Source organism: Thunnus maccoyii, chromosome 22, assembly GCF_910596095.1.
Source record: "Thunnus maccoyii chromosome 22, fThuMac1.1, whole genome shotgun sequence".
In the NCBI taxonomy this organism is placed as follows: Eukaryota; Metazoa; Chordata; class Actinopteri; order Scombriformes; family Scombridae; genus Thunnus; species Thunnus maccoyii.
Genome location: NC_056554.1, coordinates 9,071,078 through 9,087,782, shown reverse-complemented (window position 1 = coordinate 9,087,782; position 16,705 = coordinate 9,071,078).

Here is a 16,705-nt window from a genome sequence, read left to right as displayed (position 1 = left end):
ATTAATGATGAGAATAAACTCATTGCCCTTCCAAAGGTGTGTGAGTCGGCCAAAACACGGATATTATAGACTGAAAGACACATTGATTTTTTCCGACGCTCAGGTTTTTACTGTCTTGGATTCCCTCTTTTAACTCCTACTCAAACAAGACATTTGCTGATTAAATGAACTGAAAAACCTACCAAAAAATAAAATACCTCTACTCCTCACACACTGCGGATGCCTCAAGACACCGACTCGTGTTGCAGTTTTCAGTACGAACAACATAGATCTGCAACCTTCCATAGGCTCACCGAGACATCTGCCGTACATGGCAACATGAATAGAGTTGTTGGCTTGGGTTCAAGCTTTCGAGAGTGCCTTTTGTCGGTGAACAGCCCATTGTGAAAGGATAGGAGGATGGTGTTTATGGTCGCCAGTACCTCCGTGGCCCCCACAAGGAGGATAATGAGATACAGTTGTTATCAGTGACAGCCGAGGGCCACGAGGAGTTGTATCGGCCTGGTGCCTCTACTCTGATCCTCCCAGGGTGAGAGAAGAGATTGAGATGACGCTAGCATTGGCTCGAAACCCCTTCTAATTGCTTCTTAGTAGAAAGCCACACATCTTAGCTGTGTTATTTTTAAAAAAATAAATGTTTCTAAACAGGAAATATGAAATGATTGTAATCAGTTGATCCAGTTGGTCAGGGAGGAAGTGAGAAACCTTCCGGGACTCTCATTTTTGATTTGGTTGCTAATTAAACAGGCCTACAATGACACTCACAGTAGCAGTTGTTAAATGTAAAGCATGAGCAGTATTGGGAAAGTTACTTGACAATTTTTTAACAATTTCATACATATTGTGAAGGATTTTTCATGTGTCATATATGAAACACTCCTATTTTCATATATGTGCCTTGTATGAAATGCTCCTTAGACAAGCAGACAGTAAGGGACAGACAGCTGTCTTCTTCCCAGTCGAGCAGACATGGCTTTATGATTGCTGCCATAGAGACTAGCGCTAAAGTAAACAATCTTATAGCGATGTTGTGACTAGGGACAAGGTCACCTGGGCGCCGCCTGAATAACAGAGTGGTTCAGCACTTTTCCTTCAGACTTGATGTGGCATTTCACTGAGTCTACACTGGTACTTTGAATTGTAACTGTTGTCTCCTTGGTTGAACAACTTTGTGTTTGTCAATAAATCTTTTTGTCATGTGGAAGTGTAGCAGGAACGGACCCAAATGCAGAGACCGGAATGCAGGGTAGACAAAAACTGTCTTTAATCTTGCAGTGGTCAGGACAGAACAGAACAGGGCAGAACAAAACAAGCAGAACAAATGATTCAGCAAAGACTGAACAGAAAACCAGGACTTAAAAAGTAACTGAAATAACGAGGAGATGAGGTGCAGGTGGGGAGATGAGTGGAGAACTAAGGAGAGGAGAGTGAACAGACAGGGAGCCGATAGGCTGGGGAAACACAGGGAGCAGGGCAGGGCTGATGAGGCTAACACAGGGCAGGTGTGGGGAAAACAGCAGGGCAGGTGTGGAGGAGTATATGAACACACAAGGGAAACAGAGCAACAGAAAACCAAAACCCAGAAAATACAAACTCTCAATGCAACCTACACTAACCCATCCAAGACTACCCACAAACAAAAACCCAAGTACACAACACAACAAGTAAAACATATGACCAGAAGGACTAAACAGAAGTGCAACACAGGAAACCCCAAAGAACACAAAGTCACAGAGTCCAAAAAACACACAAAGTCCAGGTAGGATGTGACGCTTTTTGCATAAGACAACCATATCTCCTGGAGTTTCTGAATTAATGAGCTCAAGATTTGTATAACATTACTCACTGAAAAAGCCATTAAATCAATTTACTCAACAGCAAAGTAATAAGTTACATTGCTTTTGTTACTCAGGCTCTGTGAAAGTAAACAACTCCAAAGTCTCCACACCCACAAGCCTCCTCTTCTTTTTTTTTAACATGTATAGAAATAGAAAATGAGACATTGTGGTTTAACAAGCTGCCAGCCTACGATTTGGAGGTATTTATTGACAGCTAATGTTAGATAAGCCTTGGTGACAGCTCTCACCAACTCCTGGGGTCCTGTCTTTACCATGAAGCCAAAGGGTTCAAACACCCCTCAACTCTAAACAAAACCTGGTGATTCCTGACTGAAGGCTTACCAACCAAATATGGATAAAGCTACCAATGGCTAGCTAAAAGCTAACTTAAAAGACGTCTTGTTAATAAACGTGGGAGCATGCATTTCTCCTCATTTAGGCTTCCCTAGTCCTCCAGCCCCTGCCAAGCTAACATGTAGAGAGGAAATTGATGTCAACCCTCCATCAAACTCCTGATAAGACAGCAACAAGCCGACGCCCAAAATGTTGAAGTAGTGAAACATTTCTGAGGCAATGTAATCACTGAATTTCAAATTGTAATCCCTTACACTACTCGTTGCTGGAAAAAGACATTACACACATTATCGTGTTAATTGCATCATGTTAATACGTTGATACTGCCCAACACTGAGTACAGTATAAGAAGTTTTGATCTGAAATATACCTTTATTTGAACTTTGACTTGTCTATGTTACCCAACTAACCTCCCCCTACACACAAAATGCCATTCACTCTTATCTCACAGCTCAGACCAAACATAAAAGCAAATCAGTGGTGGCACACGTTACCCAATATCCATGCTGGATGTGGCACAACATCTAAATTGATTTGTTCCAAAACCAGATGAAGTGACTCACAAAAATCTGCGCTATATGCCCCTAGATAAGTGCAAAGAAACACGATTTTTGCTTTGAAGAGTATCCAGCAATTATGTGTGGTATTTGCGGACAAACGCCATTGTTCATGGAATTTAGGGTCGAAGCTGAGGCCCTTACAGATGATTTATGTATTCAGCTGGGGATGGGGGCGGATAAAATGGGCAAATTTCATCTGGCTGTAGAAAGCTCCAGCCCAGCGGGCCTAGAGAAGGCTTAAACATAAGCAGGACGGGTGCCAGGTCCTCTCCTCGGCCATTGTGCCTTAATTAACCTACATAGGAGCTGACTGGTTAAATGTGCAGTGATAGATAAGGCCCCTTGGATGATTGATCTATTTACTGCACATGCTAGTGATTTCCATAACATTACTACCCCAATTACTAGCCATATGAGGCACAAAAGTCATTAACAGCCAGCCTCAATGTATGGATGGCCATGAATGTACCAACATACAGTAAAACATCTGTTAGGGAGGATTAGCTACCGAAAACATGACAAAGCTACATGGAACTGGAATCAGGAAGAAAAATCTCTCTGCACCAAGATGAACCAAGGTCACAGATGTTTCAGTGAAGGACAGCGAGGAACAATTACACTAAATGATCAAGAGATGGTGGATCCACGAGTCTTGGAGACATTGTTTTACAAAAGCACACTGGGCCTGGCTTTGTCAAGTGAAGTTTGGCATGGGCCCAGCAGCAGTCTGAGGCTGTGATTGCAGCAGAACGTCTCCATCAGAGAGCACTAGAAGGTAACGGTGGGATTAAAATGGGCACTGCTGGCACATACAGGCGGGCAGGGTGTTTCTTTTTTTTTTTCGCTAGGCCATTGTTCCATATGTGCTCCACCTGCGCCTCTCAGAGCCTCGCGCCAAACACACGGCCGGCAGGCTCTACCATCCTTGCTGATTGGAAGTTGCCATGGTGATGCTGGAAGCCGACACTGAAAATGGGGGGGCGCGCTGTAAATCTCAACATGGTATTTTTTTAATTTAGGAAATTGGCAAAGGAAGTGTAGTAAATGAATCGTCGTAATAATAATTCACATATGGGACAAAACACAATTAGGCTGTTTTTGGCTACAGGCAAAGAGCAGGCAGCTCCCTCTAAAATGTGATCTCATCTCATCAAAGGCACTTCATTTCTCCCAGTAGTCCTGAGTGAGGAGCTAGTATGCCTCTATCTGATAATGATGTTTATGGAAATAATATCACGGAAGATTATCATTGGACACAGAGAGCAGTGAGATGGAGACATCAATCATGTAATGATGACCCATAAATTGATTCCTTATCAGCTCATGCAAATGCACAGTAAGAGTGATTAAGTGCATTGGCTTATTAAACAACTAACAGAAAACTCACATTTATTTTTTTCCCTCTGGGAAGCTTACCCGCTACCCATCACTGTTGTTTCATAAGTTATTTTTTCAAGTGTTTGGAGTGCTGAGGAGAGGCGAGCAGCAAAGCTCACCCGTAGCTTTTAATAACACGATGGCCACCATCCAGCTTCAGACGAGTACTGGGATTGGCTGATCCCTTCACACCCTGGCACCTGGAGCAGCCAGAAGTGTGTGTGTGTGTATGTGTGTGTGTGTGTGTGTGTGGGTGAGGGTGAGGGTGAGGGTGAGAGAGACTGCTATTGGTGGCTGCACTATTGGAGGCGTGACATGATGAGAATCAAAGGCCCTCACCTGCAACCAAGTGAGAAGAAAAATCATTAAAATGGTTTCAGGCCAAAAGCCTTTGCATAAAATCCAGAAACTTTTAGTTTAAATTTTTTTTTTCTTGGTGTTAAATTCAAAGTTCAAAGTACATTGAAAGAAATTCTTGGCTTGGGTTTTGGTATTTGTAGCAGGTGTGTGAGGGAATATGTGAGAAGAAAAACGTCCTCGTCTAAATTCTGCACAGCCCAAGTTTGTGTGAAACAGACAAAGCTGTAGTGATGCTCACCACTCGCCATGCTGACCCACGTATTTGCGTATGATTAGCACCCCCTGCTGAAAACGGCTGTGCAAATATGATATGTACATTTGCATGTTTGTTGTCATTCATTTGACCATTAATCCATAATCCAAACTAAGCTGGTGGTAAACAGTTCTGTGTGGATGTGTGCTTGATTGTTCAGCTGTGGTTGCAGGATCGACCGGTGGGTTAATATCTGCAAAAACAAGCTTTGGGTCGAGATCTCAGCATAGATAAAGATGAATTCAAGAAATTCTGGCACATTTTCTGGCAGAGAATTCTTAGTTTTGCCCTAACAGAGAAAGTAAAAATGCTAACTATTCTGATGTCAAGATGTCTAAATTAAGTTGGTTCTGTTTGTGAGGTTCCTGCATTGGCTTATCCAGTGCGGATGTGACCTTTCCGAGTCATTGAAAATGCAGAGTAGCAACAGACAAACTGACCTGCAGAGGAATTAGCCACTGCTCCTTTCGTCTCCTGCAAACCCAACAGCTTGAACACGCCTGGGCGCTGCCTCACAAAGGCGCTCTACAGAGGAGGCCTATTAATCTTCCCAAAGCCTCAAAAAGCAGAAGAGCCCGTGTGGGCCCCTGAGTCTGGTGCCTGGGGCCCACAGACAGGGGTCCTTGGCAAGCTCCATGGGGTCACTCTTGGCCTCTGATTAAATAGGCCGGGGCGAGACAAGGGCACAGGACGGTGTACCTGTGCCCTTTAGCAGATGCCAGGCTGAGGTGTGCTCCGGGGAGTGGTGAGAGGATCCTGGTGCTGCTGGCCTTCACCAACATCAATCAGGACTGTAGCTGCTGTTTCTCCATCATTAAAGAGATAGATGGAAGGTAATCTGAACAAGCTGCAGCTTTTCTCTCTTGTGTTTAAAGCCCTACATGGATGCAACACCTGTGGCACCACTTCTGCCCTCACTTTTGTGTTTGTTTAAATGATTATGTGGAGACATACATTTACTATCTATTTTGATCTCTTGATACATAAAGTGATAATACCTGACAGCACAACAAGTAAATTGTGGGTATAAATAATTTGTTTGCTCATTTTCTGAGTAAATATTGACGCACAATAGGCCTCTTAGGTGTTTTATGAGATGTGAATAGGACAAAGTAATTACTTCCCAGAATTTCCACATACAAAAATACATATATAGTAATGACAAACAATCACAAGGCCTTATAGGTAACAAATCAGTTGTACTTCACTAACTGGTGACTTTCAATGAAATATCTAGCAAGTGCTTGAAGCACATATCTGGAGATATTCTACATGTTTCTTATTGTCAACAAACCCCATGAAAGAAAAGAGGGAAAGAAAGACCAAAACCAACAATTACCAACAATAATGTATCTTATTACCAGTGTTGGGAAAGCTACTTGGAAAGTGTACATTAAATGAAGCTCCACTACACTGAAGCTATCCCCCAGAGAAATGTAGCAAGCTAAGCTACAGCAACATGGCAAAAGTAGTTTGCTACTTGCTTCCTACTTTCTTACAGTGCAGACGCTTTGCTGCTTGCTCTCACCTCTGCTTACATTCTTTACTGATATTCTTGTTTGGGTTTTTTTCAGCAAGAAATTACGAGCAGTAGCTCCTGGATACTATTAAATCACTGGCACTGTCATTTTTTGTAGATATAGTAGGCTACTGCCATATTTCAACATTTTTATGACCTCCTGTATTACATGAGCAAGGCCTACCAACAGCATTAGCCTGTACTTCAGTCCTGGTGTTATGGATGGACCCCAGGGGGCTGTGTCTGCCCATCCAGGAATTTGGCCCTACCAGGAGAAATCAGCAGTTTTAATGCACAGGCTAAGCCTGACGATGTAAAAGGGCCCTCGAGGCCTGGGGGAAAAAAAATAAAATAAAATTGACAAGGAGGGAAAAAAAACTCCTGCCTTGTTTGTATATTTTTTGTCCATTTGTGGAATCTGGATTTAGAGTGAAGAGTTCTTGTTAATATCTCTACTCTTTTTCGAATCCTTCTGTCATCTCTTTCTGTTTCTAAAAAGCTTGTTTAACCCTCGAGCTTCAGTTCAGTTCTCAATAGTAACTGTTATTCAGAGTTTTTAATCGTCCAGCGGCTGTTTGTTGGCGTGTGACACCGGAGTGCGAAGTTTGAAAGCAGTTAGCTGAGGTTAGCATGCTGGCCAGTGTTTCGGTTAAACCGGTGACCGTGTTAACTGGTGACTTTCACTTTTCACTTTTCACTTTTCACACAAGTTAAACAGACAGTAGGCTGGTCAAACCAGGTCACCACACAGTTAACACAATATTTAGCCACAAACTCTACTTTTACTTTTTCTACTCAATGACAAAGCAGGTTAATTGGTTAAATATGGGCCACTTTCTGATTGAGGATAATAGTATAAAATCACAAAATAGGCTATAGCTGCACTGCCAAGTTATAAGCTACATATAGGTCCACCCATAACTGACTGCAGTGACTGGAAACGTGGGACTTAGCTAAAGCTAATCAGCAGCAAGATGCCCCTCTTCTCCACAGATGACTGACAAACCACAAACTTTAACAGAAGAGTACAGTGCTAGAAACCAAAATTCAGTGGTTAGAAATGAATGTGGAAGTGAATGGAATATGTGGGAACAACATCACTTTACTGTGGATTCAAAACAGTGCTAACACATGGCTAATTAGCACCAACAAGACAACCAAGAAACAGGAGGTCTGTGTACCAGGTAATAAATCTACAAGTGGTAGTCCTCCCTAGAACTCTCTTGGAGCAAAGCCTAAGAGTAAATCATTTCCCTGGGAAATGAGAGGACGAGTAACAGGCAGAGCCCAGTGCCCTGAGATTTGTGATGCGACCGGCTGGCCTGCATTATCATCCAGACAGAGCGCCTCTTCAACCCCTGTTCTTAGTAGGACACAGCCGTGGACAGCTGCAAAAGGGAGAATTAGCAACAAACCTCCCCAACAACCAAGTGTGCAACTGGAGAACAGATTTGCACTATGGCAGGACCCTGATTCTCTGTCTCATGACCTGGATAACCTCTCATCTTCACACCGTAGGGTAAGGACTGACAGTAACAGAAAGTAAAAGGCTACAGGGACAGCTAACGACTGGGCTTGAAACTCTGATTGTGGACAACTTTGCTGTAAATAATGTAAGAAGCATGTACAGTACGAACACCGAAATATTCTGTTTTCCTAAGGATATGGTCTCTGACATGACAGAAAGAATCCTGCATATCATGACTGTACACCCAACTGTGAAAATTTCATGGTGCAAATATGGATAATGATGTTGTGAAACAACAGTCTGAAGTACTGAAACAAGACATTATTGATCTGTTGAACACAGTCGGCTCCTTGAATGCTGAGATGTTTTTTCAGTGGCCCTCTACTGCCAGTCAGAAGAAGAGTTGAGAGATTCAGCAGATTGTTGGCACTGAACACATTTCTTTCAACTGCATGTACAGTTCATTTACTGCTATTACTACTCCTATTGACAATTTCAACTTTTTCTGGGACCACAGACAGCTTTTTAAGGCAGATGGACTTTGCCTTAACAAGTCAGGAGTAAAAATGTTTTTTCTCTCTAAACTATTTTACTTCCTGCATCACCCATCATCTCCCTCTGCCAGGGAAAAGAGACAAGAGGAATCAAAACAAGAAGACCTAACACAACATGGCAGAAACCTTGAAAGAGAGCCACCTCAGACCCCACCTGAAGAGAGCTTTAAATGAGAGGAAGATTCTCTACTCCCCTCATCAACAACCATCTGTGAGGATTCACCTTTTCACCCCCTCAAACCCCATCCATGTCACCCTCCTCTCCAGTCACCCTTTTCCCTTCCTCACCCCTCTTGGAGTTCACTGACTAGATGAAAGAGCTGGTCACTACTGGGACCAAACTTACACCCCGCCCCCTCCCCAGCCGTGCTCCCATTTTCTCTCCCCTAAATCCCCCTTGGCGTCCATCTCCACCATTGGCTTTAAGTCCTCAGCCAGCTTTGACACAATCATCACAGTTACAACGCTGTGATAAAAGTACAGCATGTCCAGTTATTTGTATATAAAATACAGCGGACTCTAACTGATATGTACTGGGTCCAGGCTACAAGGCTGATGGCACTCATGAGTATTCCCAGGAAAAGTCGGGACCCGGTGTGCCAGTAGCCTCCTCAATTCCTGTCTTGATGGGTAATAGAAAAAGAATAGTGAATCTGTTAAGTAACAGGAAGCACCCAAACAATTCTGTAAATGTATCAAATTTAGCAGCCATCCCTCATCAGTCACAGCCTGTCCCAAAAAACTGGTCAGATAATGCTTTTAATGCACTAAATCTAGCTTTATGAAACGTCAGGTCTTTGGCAGGAAAAATCTGAAAAAAATGTGCTCAATGATTTTATTATCAAGCACAAATTTGATTTTATGTTTTTAACTGAAACTTGGTTAGACCAAGATAACAGTGCAGCTGTTAGTATCCAGTCAACCCCTCCCAACTTCAGTTTTATGAGTGAAGCTAGAGTGCATAAGAAAGGAGGTGGAGTTGCCGTTTTATTTAATGATTCTCTCCAATGCAAGCAGATATCTTATGGAAATTTTGCTTCTTTTGAATATGTTGCTCTTCAGTTGAATTCCTCTTCTCAAGCTATGTTCCTAAACATCTACAGGCCACCTAAATACTGTGCAACCTTTTTGATGACTTTGCTGAACTGCTGTCTATAATCTGCATTGACTTTGACTCAGCATATGACGGAGCCCACACACAACAAGGGGCACACTCTGGACTTCATCTCCAGGGGTCTGAACATTTCTAAGGTTGTGGTGACTGATGTTGCTCTCTCTGATCATTCCTGTGTTTTCTTTGCAAGTGCTATCTCTGTGCACACAAATGTTCAAACAGAGGTAATTACAAAACGGTACATCACTGAAAACACCGGTGAAAAATTTATTCAGGCTTTCTCTTCCACACCTTCCACACCCCACTCTCTCTTGGGTCTCAGTCAATGAACTTGTAGATAATTTAAATTCTAAAATCACAAATGCTATTGATGCCATTGTACCCACTAAGGTGAAGACGGTCTCTGGTAAGAAAAGATCTCCATGGAGAAATGCCACACTAGAGGGAATAGAAAAAAGAGAGTGTTGAAAAGCTGAATGCAAGTGACGAAAAACAGTTCTCCACGTTCATTATGACATCTAACATCGCGTTTATAATTTGGAACTGAGAAATGCATGGTGGTCCTTCTTCTCTGACATCATTGCCAAAAACAATAATAATGCACGTGCCTTGTTTGCTACTGTTGACAGGCTAGCAAACCCTCCTCTGTCAGTAGCCTATGAACTTCTATCCACCAGGGCCTGCAATTTACCTCCTTCACTGAAAATTAGACAAGCAGTCAGCATATGTGTCGTTCCTGTGTCCACTTAAAATCCATTCAAATACCATGACACAATTTTATCGGATCAACCATAAAAACCTGGAGGGCATTATACAACATCTGAAATCCTCCTCCTGCTGCCTTGATATTCTGCCAACAGACTTTTTCAAAAATGTTTCTAACCGCATGGCCTCAAGTCTTCTACAAATTGTCAACACATCTCTTCTCTCAGGTTTCTTCCCACAGGCCCTGAAAACTGCCGTCATCAAGCCACTTAAAAAAAAACAATCTCGACACCTCACTAATGAAAAATAATAGACCTATATCAAACCTCCTGTTTTTAAGTAAAATCATTGAAAAAGCTGTTTTTCAACAGCTGAACAACTTCTTGGCACTAAACAAATGTTTTGATGTCTTCCAGTCAGGATGGCATAATTTCAGTCTTAGTATTATTTGATCTTAGTGCTGCATTCAACACAATCAACCACTATATATTAGTAGACCAAATGGAAAACTGGGTCGGACTCTCTGGCACAGTTCTAAACTGGTTTGAATCCTACTTAAAGGACAGGGACTACTTTGTGTCTATAGGTAATTAATAATAAAATAATCTGAGTTGACAAAAATTACATCCGGAGTTCCCCAAGGCTCCATTCTGGAGCCTCTTCTGTTCAAGGTCTATATACTCCCAGTGGCTCAGATTATGGAAAACAACAAAATATGTTACCATAATTATGCAGACAACACATAGATTTATATAACTATATCAACAGGGGACTATGGTCCAATACAAATGCTGAGTAAGTGCATTGAACAAATCAACAATTGGATGTGCCAGAATTTTCATCAATTAAACAAAGACGAAACTTAAGTAATTGTTTATGGAGCCAAGGAAGAATGATTAAAAGTCAGTTCCCAGCTTCAATCGATAATGTTAAAAACCACAAACCAAGCCAGAAATCTTGGCATAGTCATGGACTCAGACCTGAATTTCAACCATCACATTAAGTCAATTACAAAGACTTTTCTGTTTGCCACTGTCTTTGATTAAATCAAATTTTAGGCTTTTGATTAATTTCTTGCACTGCACTGTAACTTTTATTCTCTCTTATTATATTTAAGCTTATTTTTATTTTCTATTCTCTTAACTCTTTAAAAACTATTTTTAATTGCATTTAAATGTCCTTTTATAGTGTATTTCTTTTGCACATTGTATTAATGCTTTTATTGAATATTAACATATAATAATTTGAATGAATTGATTTGTTGTTGAAATGTGCTATACAAATAAACTTGCCTTGCCTTGCTACATCAAAGCTACTTTTATATTTATTATTATTATCATTATCATTATTGTTGTTGTTGTTATATTTTATATGATTGGCAGTTTAAAAAGTAGTGTTTTTATTAGGCCCACTCTGTACTGGTAGCTATATCTACATAAATTTCAAGCAAATAATTTTGACTAACCACCATACTTTGGTTTTGTAGAGTTGCATTTTTGTTGTACCGTCTACTGGTCAATGTTAGAAACTACAAAAGTAATATTTGAGAGGAATCTAAACCTTTCCTCTGATATTCAGAGCCAACTGTGCCTCAGTGTGGGTTAAAGGTGCAGTGTGTAGAATGTAGTGGCATCTAGCATAATGGACTTGGCAGTAATGGAATATAATATTCATAAGTATGTTTTAATTAGTGTATAATGACCTGTAAATAAGAATCATTGTGTTTTCATTAGCTTAGAATGAGCCCTTTATATCTTCATAGGAAGCGGATCCTTTTCCATGGAGCCCGCCATGTTGCACCGCCATGCTTCTACAGTAGCCCAGAATGAACAAACCAAATACTGGCTCTGGGGAGGGCCTTTTGCATTTTTTTCATGGCCACAGTAGGTTCTCCTACATGCTTGGATGGGAAGAGGGAGGGTTATTCAGTTGGTTGCAATCTGCAACCTCACCACTAGATGCCACTAAACCTTACACACTGCACATTTAAGTGTAGTGTGTGTTGGTATGTTTCAAAAGTGGGACACACCTGCCTACTACCTGACAGTATGTGCGCACATGCTGAAGTGTTCAAGAATGGAAGTGTGGGTATTTGGATGGACCCCGTATTCCCCTGCAGCAGAGTCAGCGTAGGCATCAGCCCAGGGATTGGTAAGCAATGTCACCGTCATACGGAAGTGCCTCTGTCAGCTACACATACACAATTGTCCGTGTATGGTGGTAGCACATACTTATCCTTAGCAGATTTATTTCCAGATCGCAACAGAAAGATCTGCTGTGCTTGAGCTTCAGAAATGCTAGGGAAAATGTAGCATGTGTGGACACCACCACACTACTTGATCAATAAAAGAGCTTTGCTACTGAAAAGCTATTTGATTCAGAAAACAATGATGCTACCACCACACCACAGAGAAATGTAGTTAAACTAGTAACATTGTTGTCCAAAAACTGTTACAAATACTTGATGAACAGGGGCACTGTAGTTTGTTACTATTCTATTGCCATTAATACTCACAAACACACCAGATGTGTATTAATCCACAGCTGAAAATAGTCCCTCACAAATGTACTATCTACTCCTGTTTGAGTAAAGGGAGTTTGCTAAAAACTGCAGTGCCCACCTGTTTAAGGGAATTACTGAGCCTTTTTAGAAAAAATTATATTTATGACCTGTTTTTAAACTTTTATGCATTCAGTAGGAATGAGTGTCACAGAGATCTTAGGAAGTCGAAAAATATAAAGAGATGGATTATATTTTGGCCTGTGATTGAGATTTGTTGACAATAAGAAACATTTTGAATTACACACGCCTTATCTTTTAAACTTTCTGAAGAACAATGCAAATTTTTCTATAGGCAGACACATTCTTCTGCCCTGCTTAAAGCACAGTAACATCATCTAGACACAATTCACACAGACTAGAAAGATTATTGGAGGCTCCAGAATCGCAGAAGACAGAGTGGAGCTGCTTTTCATGTACACAATAAATGTATCACATATGCATGACTGAAAAGGATTCTTTTCATCACATAATCCCATTTCGCTGCTTGTTTTATAATTAGTACCATAATAATAATATAATCTGATGTTTTCATGAGGTGTCTTTGACTAAGACTAGTTCCTTGCAAGTCTCAAGGGTGCAGTTTGAACCTGACATTGACCTCTGTGAAGAGGGTTAAAGGAAACCAGAATTTCATGTTGGAGATCAAAAAGAAATCACTTTGTTATTATAATGTACATCCATTAACCATTTCAAAGCAATGTATGTAGATAGGACCGCCCTCTTTGAGACAAACTTACAAACTCTCTGCATAAATCAGAATTAAAAGAAGGGAGAGGACAGCAGCTCAGTAATTTAAAATAATTTATCAGCAGAGTTTGAGAAGAGCACTGTGCTGTTGTACTGTACTTTTGTCCTTTTTCAAATCTAGTTTGATAAAATCCCCTTTATTTCCGGTGAAATAAGTCTTAAAAAGAGTTTGTTTTCACAAGTCTGTTTTTTAATCAAAAACTATAATCGAGTTTCCTGAACTGTTAATGCACAAACAGGATACAGTCCTTTTTTTCCCATTAATTTCACATCGTCCAAAAGCAAAACCATAAAATGATCCTGTTATCATGTTAAAGCTCCAGCATCCTTCAGCTGGCTCTATTGCCTCTTATACAAATAGACCTTGCTCAGGCATTTTCAGCATGTGTAAGGACTTGTCAGAATAGATGTACCCTGCTGTGGCTGCTGCTCTTTTCACCACACAGCCTGCGAGGCTAAACAGAGCTCTACTGTGCCTCAGCGGACATTGAAATTCCCCCGACATTTGTACAGTGAATACCATTTCCTTGCCTTTTGATTCATACTTTTTTCTTCTTTTTTCCCTCTGAAGTACCTTTTTGTCCTCTGTTTGAACTTCAGTGAAGAATCACTCTGTGAATGGAGGTTGGGGTTAGACAAAATGGGCGATGTGAATCACTTGAGAAAGGAAAAAACTATGAAGAATAAAGGCTTGCCATGACTAAGGAAATGCTTTAAATAAAGTCTTTATAAACAATGGCTACTCCTGTCAAGGTCTTTACTCCAAGTGGGAGGTTTGTATAGTTGCAATGTGCTTTTCACTCATTCTTAAAGTGGTTTACATTGGTTTATATCTTGCAATCATTGGTTATGAGTTCTGAAATATATTTTGTGAATTAAAAAAACATGAATAAATGCACTAATACTCAGTTTCCTTATTTTACCTCTCTGTTAGCTACAGTACAGTCCCTGCTTTTTCAAGACTACTGGCTGTAGGTCAGAACAAAATCATCTAATTAGGAGCTGCAACGGAAGTGAGGGTCAATATGCAGTACTGGACCTGACTCCTCTTGCTCCTGCACCCTACAGTTCAGCTGCTCAATGTCTCTATAGCCAATCGAAGGTGTCCACATTGACTTGGGGGGGGGTCAGCTCAGAGCAGCTTGTTCTCATTGCAGTGAGGTTCATCTATACTGTATGCAGGGTGTGGATTAGGGGATGAAAGAATGCCACTGACTGTGAAATTGCCTGATTTTTATCGGGGATGTTGGGGAGCAGCTGTGCACAATCCTCTGCCCTAATCCTGGGGCCGGAGAGAGGACCTAGCTAGGAGGGGAGGTGTGCATGTGTGTCTTTCCCTCTGTGTGTGTTGCATGCAAGGTGTATAATGGAGAAGTTCTGAACGCTTGTGTTTATGTAACTTATCCCTGATAAGTTATCCCAGTGTTTGTGCTCTCGTGAGTGTTTTGGCAGCAGCGTGGAACCGGCAGTGTCGCTGGGATGCCGGAAGGATTCAGCAGACGACTGAGGCGACAGCTTGGCTTTTCATGTTTCAATTGGTAGAGGCCATCACCGGTTAAGAGCTGTGTCATAACAATATTATTGATGCGTTGACTGTATAATCCTGTCTCTTCACTATCTGACCAAGCCTGCTGCTGGAATAGAGAGGAAGAGGAAATCCAATTGTGAAGTTTCTAAAGATTTTTGCAGCATTTTCAATTCATGCAGAATAACAGTGAATACATAAAACTTCCATGAGGGGAAACTTAAAGCTGCACTAATCAGTGTGTTTATATTAACAATTGGGGCATAATGTGAGAGGAGTTACTTTTAGTGACGAACCCACAGGCAATTATCACCCAACTTTGCAGTTTCCCTCAGTTCTACAGAGCTTTTTAGCATTTTTCTCATTGTTTTGGTTTTCCTGCCCGCAACTTTACGGTTTAGGCCACTCTCATCAGCATTGTTTCCAGATGCAGCAGGCAGCTGTTTCCAGCAAAAAAAAAAAAAAAAAGCTCTGATAAACTGCCTGCTCAGCATTAAACAGCTGACTAGGTAGCGACTAGCTGGTGAACACAGTGGACCTTGTAGCAGCTAAAGATCCAGATAGTCCCCTAGGTGTTGGTGGAAACCGAAACAGCTAACGGGAGAGTGAATATTGGTCTTAAATTCAATATTCCAGAAACACAAAATAATGCTAATGGTGCTCTGTAATTGCTGGATGTGTAAATAAACAACTTGTTGCCAACACATTTGCCAATGTTATAAGGTGATAATATGTGTTTACAGCTTGCTACACTGACTCTAAGTGGCTAAAAAGATCATTTACTTCATGTGATTGAAGAAATTCAGCACCAAACTGAGTCATCCATATTGATTCATATACTGTATGTAAAAAGTATTAAAATCCCTCACTTAAAGTATATGTAAGTGTGCAGAGTGATGTATGTATGTGAAGAGTTTGACACTAGAAGGCTGTTATAACTTAATCTGCTGAATGTGTACAATCTATCCTTAAATCTGAGTTTAAGGCATGTACGAGCATGATTTGTGACATCACAAATAGTTTGGAGGTCAATCATGGTCCAGTTCACAACTTACACATGTGTGATGTGGAAACTTGAAGCCTCCAGTGCATGTTGAGAACAGAGACATCTTGCATTCAAAAGTTCAACTTTTGAAATGAAACATATTTGCATATGCATAAATTCAGTATTTTTCAATAAGGGGAAGGAATAGATGTAATTTCAAGAATTCCTTTATAGATCATTGAACTTAAATTATGGGGAAAAAAAACATATCGCTTATTCAAAGCAGTTTTTTTATGTCTTAAAACATGTGGAGGGGACTTTTAAGATAAAGTTGCAGTACTACAATGGTTTAAATCACCAAAAGTAGTAAGCTTGGTTTACTTAAACAAGAATTTCAGAATATATATATATATATTATATATATATATATATATATATATAAATCAGAAAATATTAATGTAAGAAATATGAAGTCTCACAAAATTAAAATATTCAGGGACACATTTACAGGATAGAAAGTGTCAATTTGGTCAACAGAATTATATCGTAATTGGAGCTTTGGATCATTTCCATTTCCATATTTTTTTCTTACAGTGGATATACAGTATGGGGTTTTCAAAAGCAGTGAATCTTTGATCCCTGGTCTTTGATGTAGTGTTGCCCACATATGTATAGAAGCATGTTTGGTGTGGGCGACACATGCCACTGAAGTTCTCTATCTGCTTGTCTCTCTGTGACTGGGGAATCATTCCTTGTGGCGGCGCTCAGATATTTGCATACACG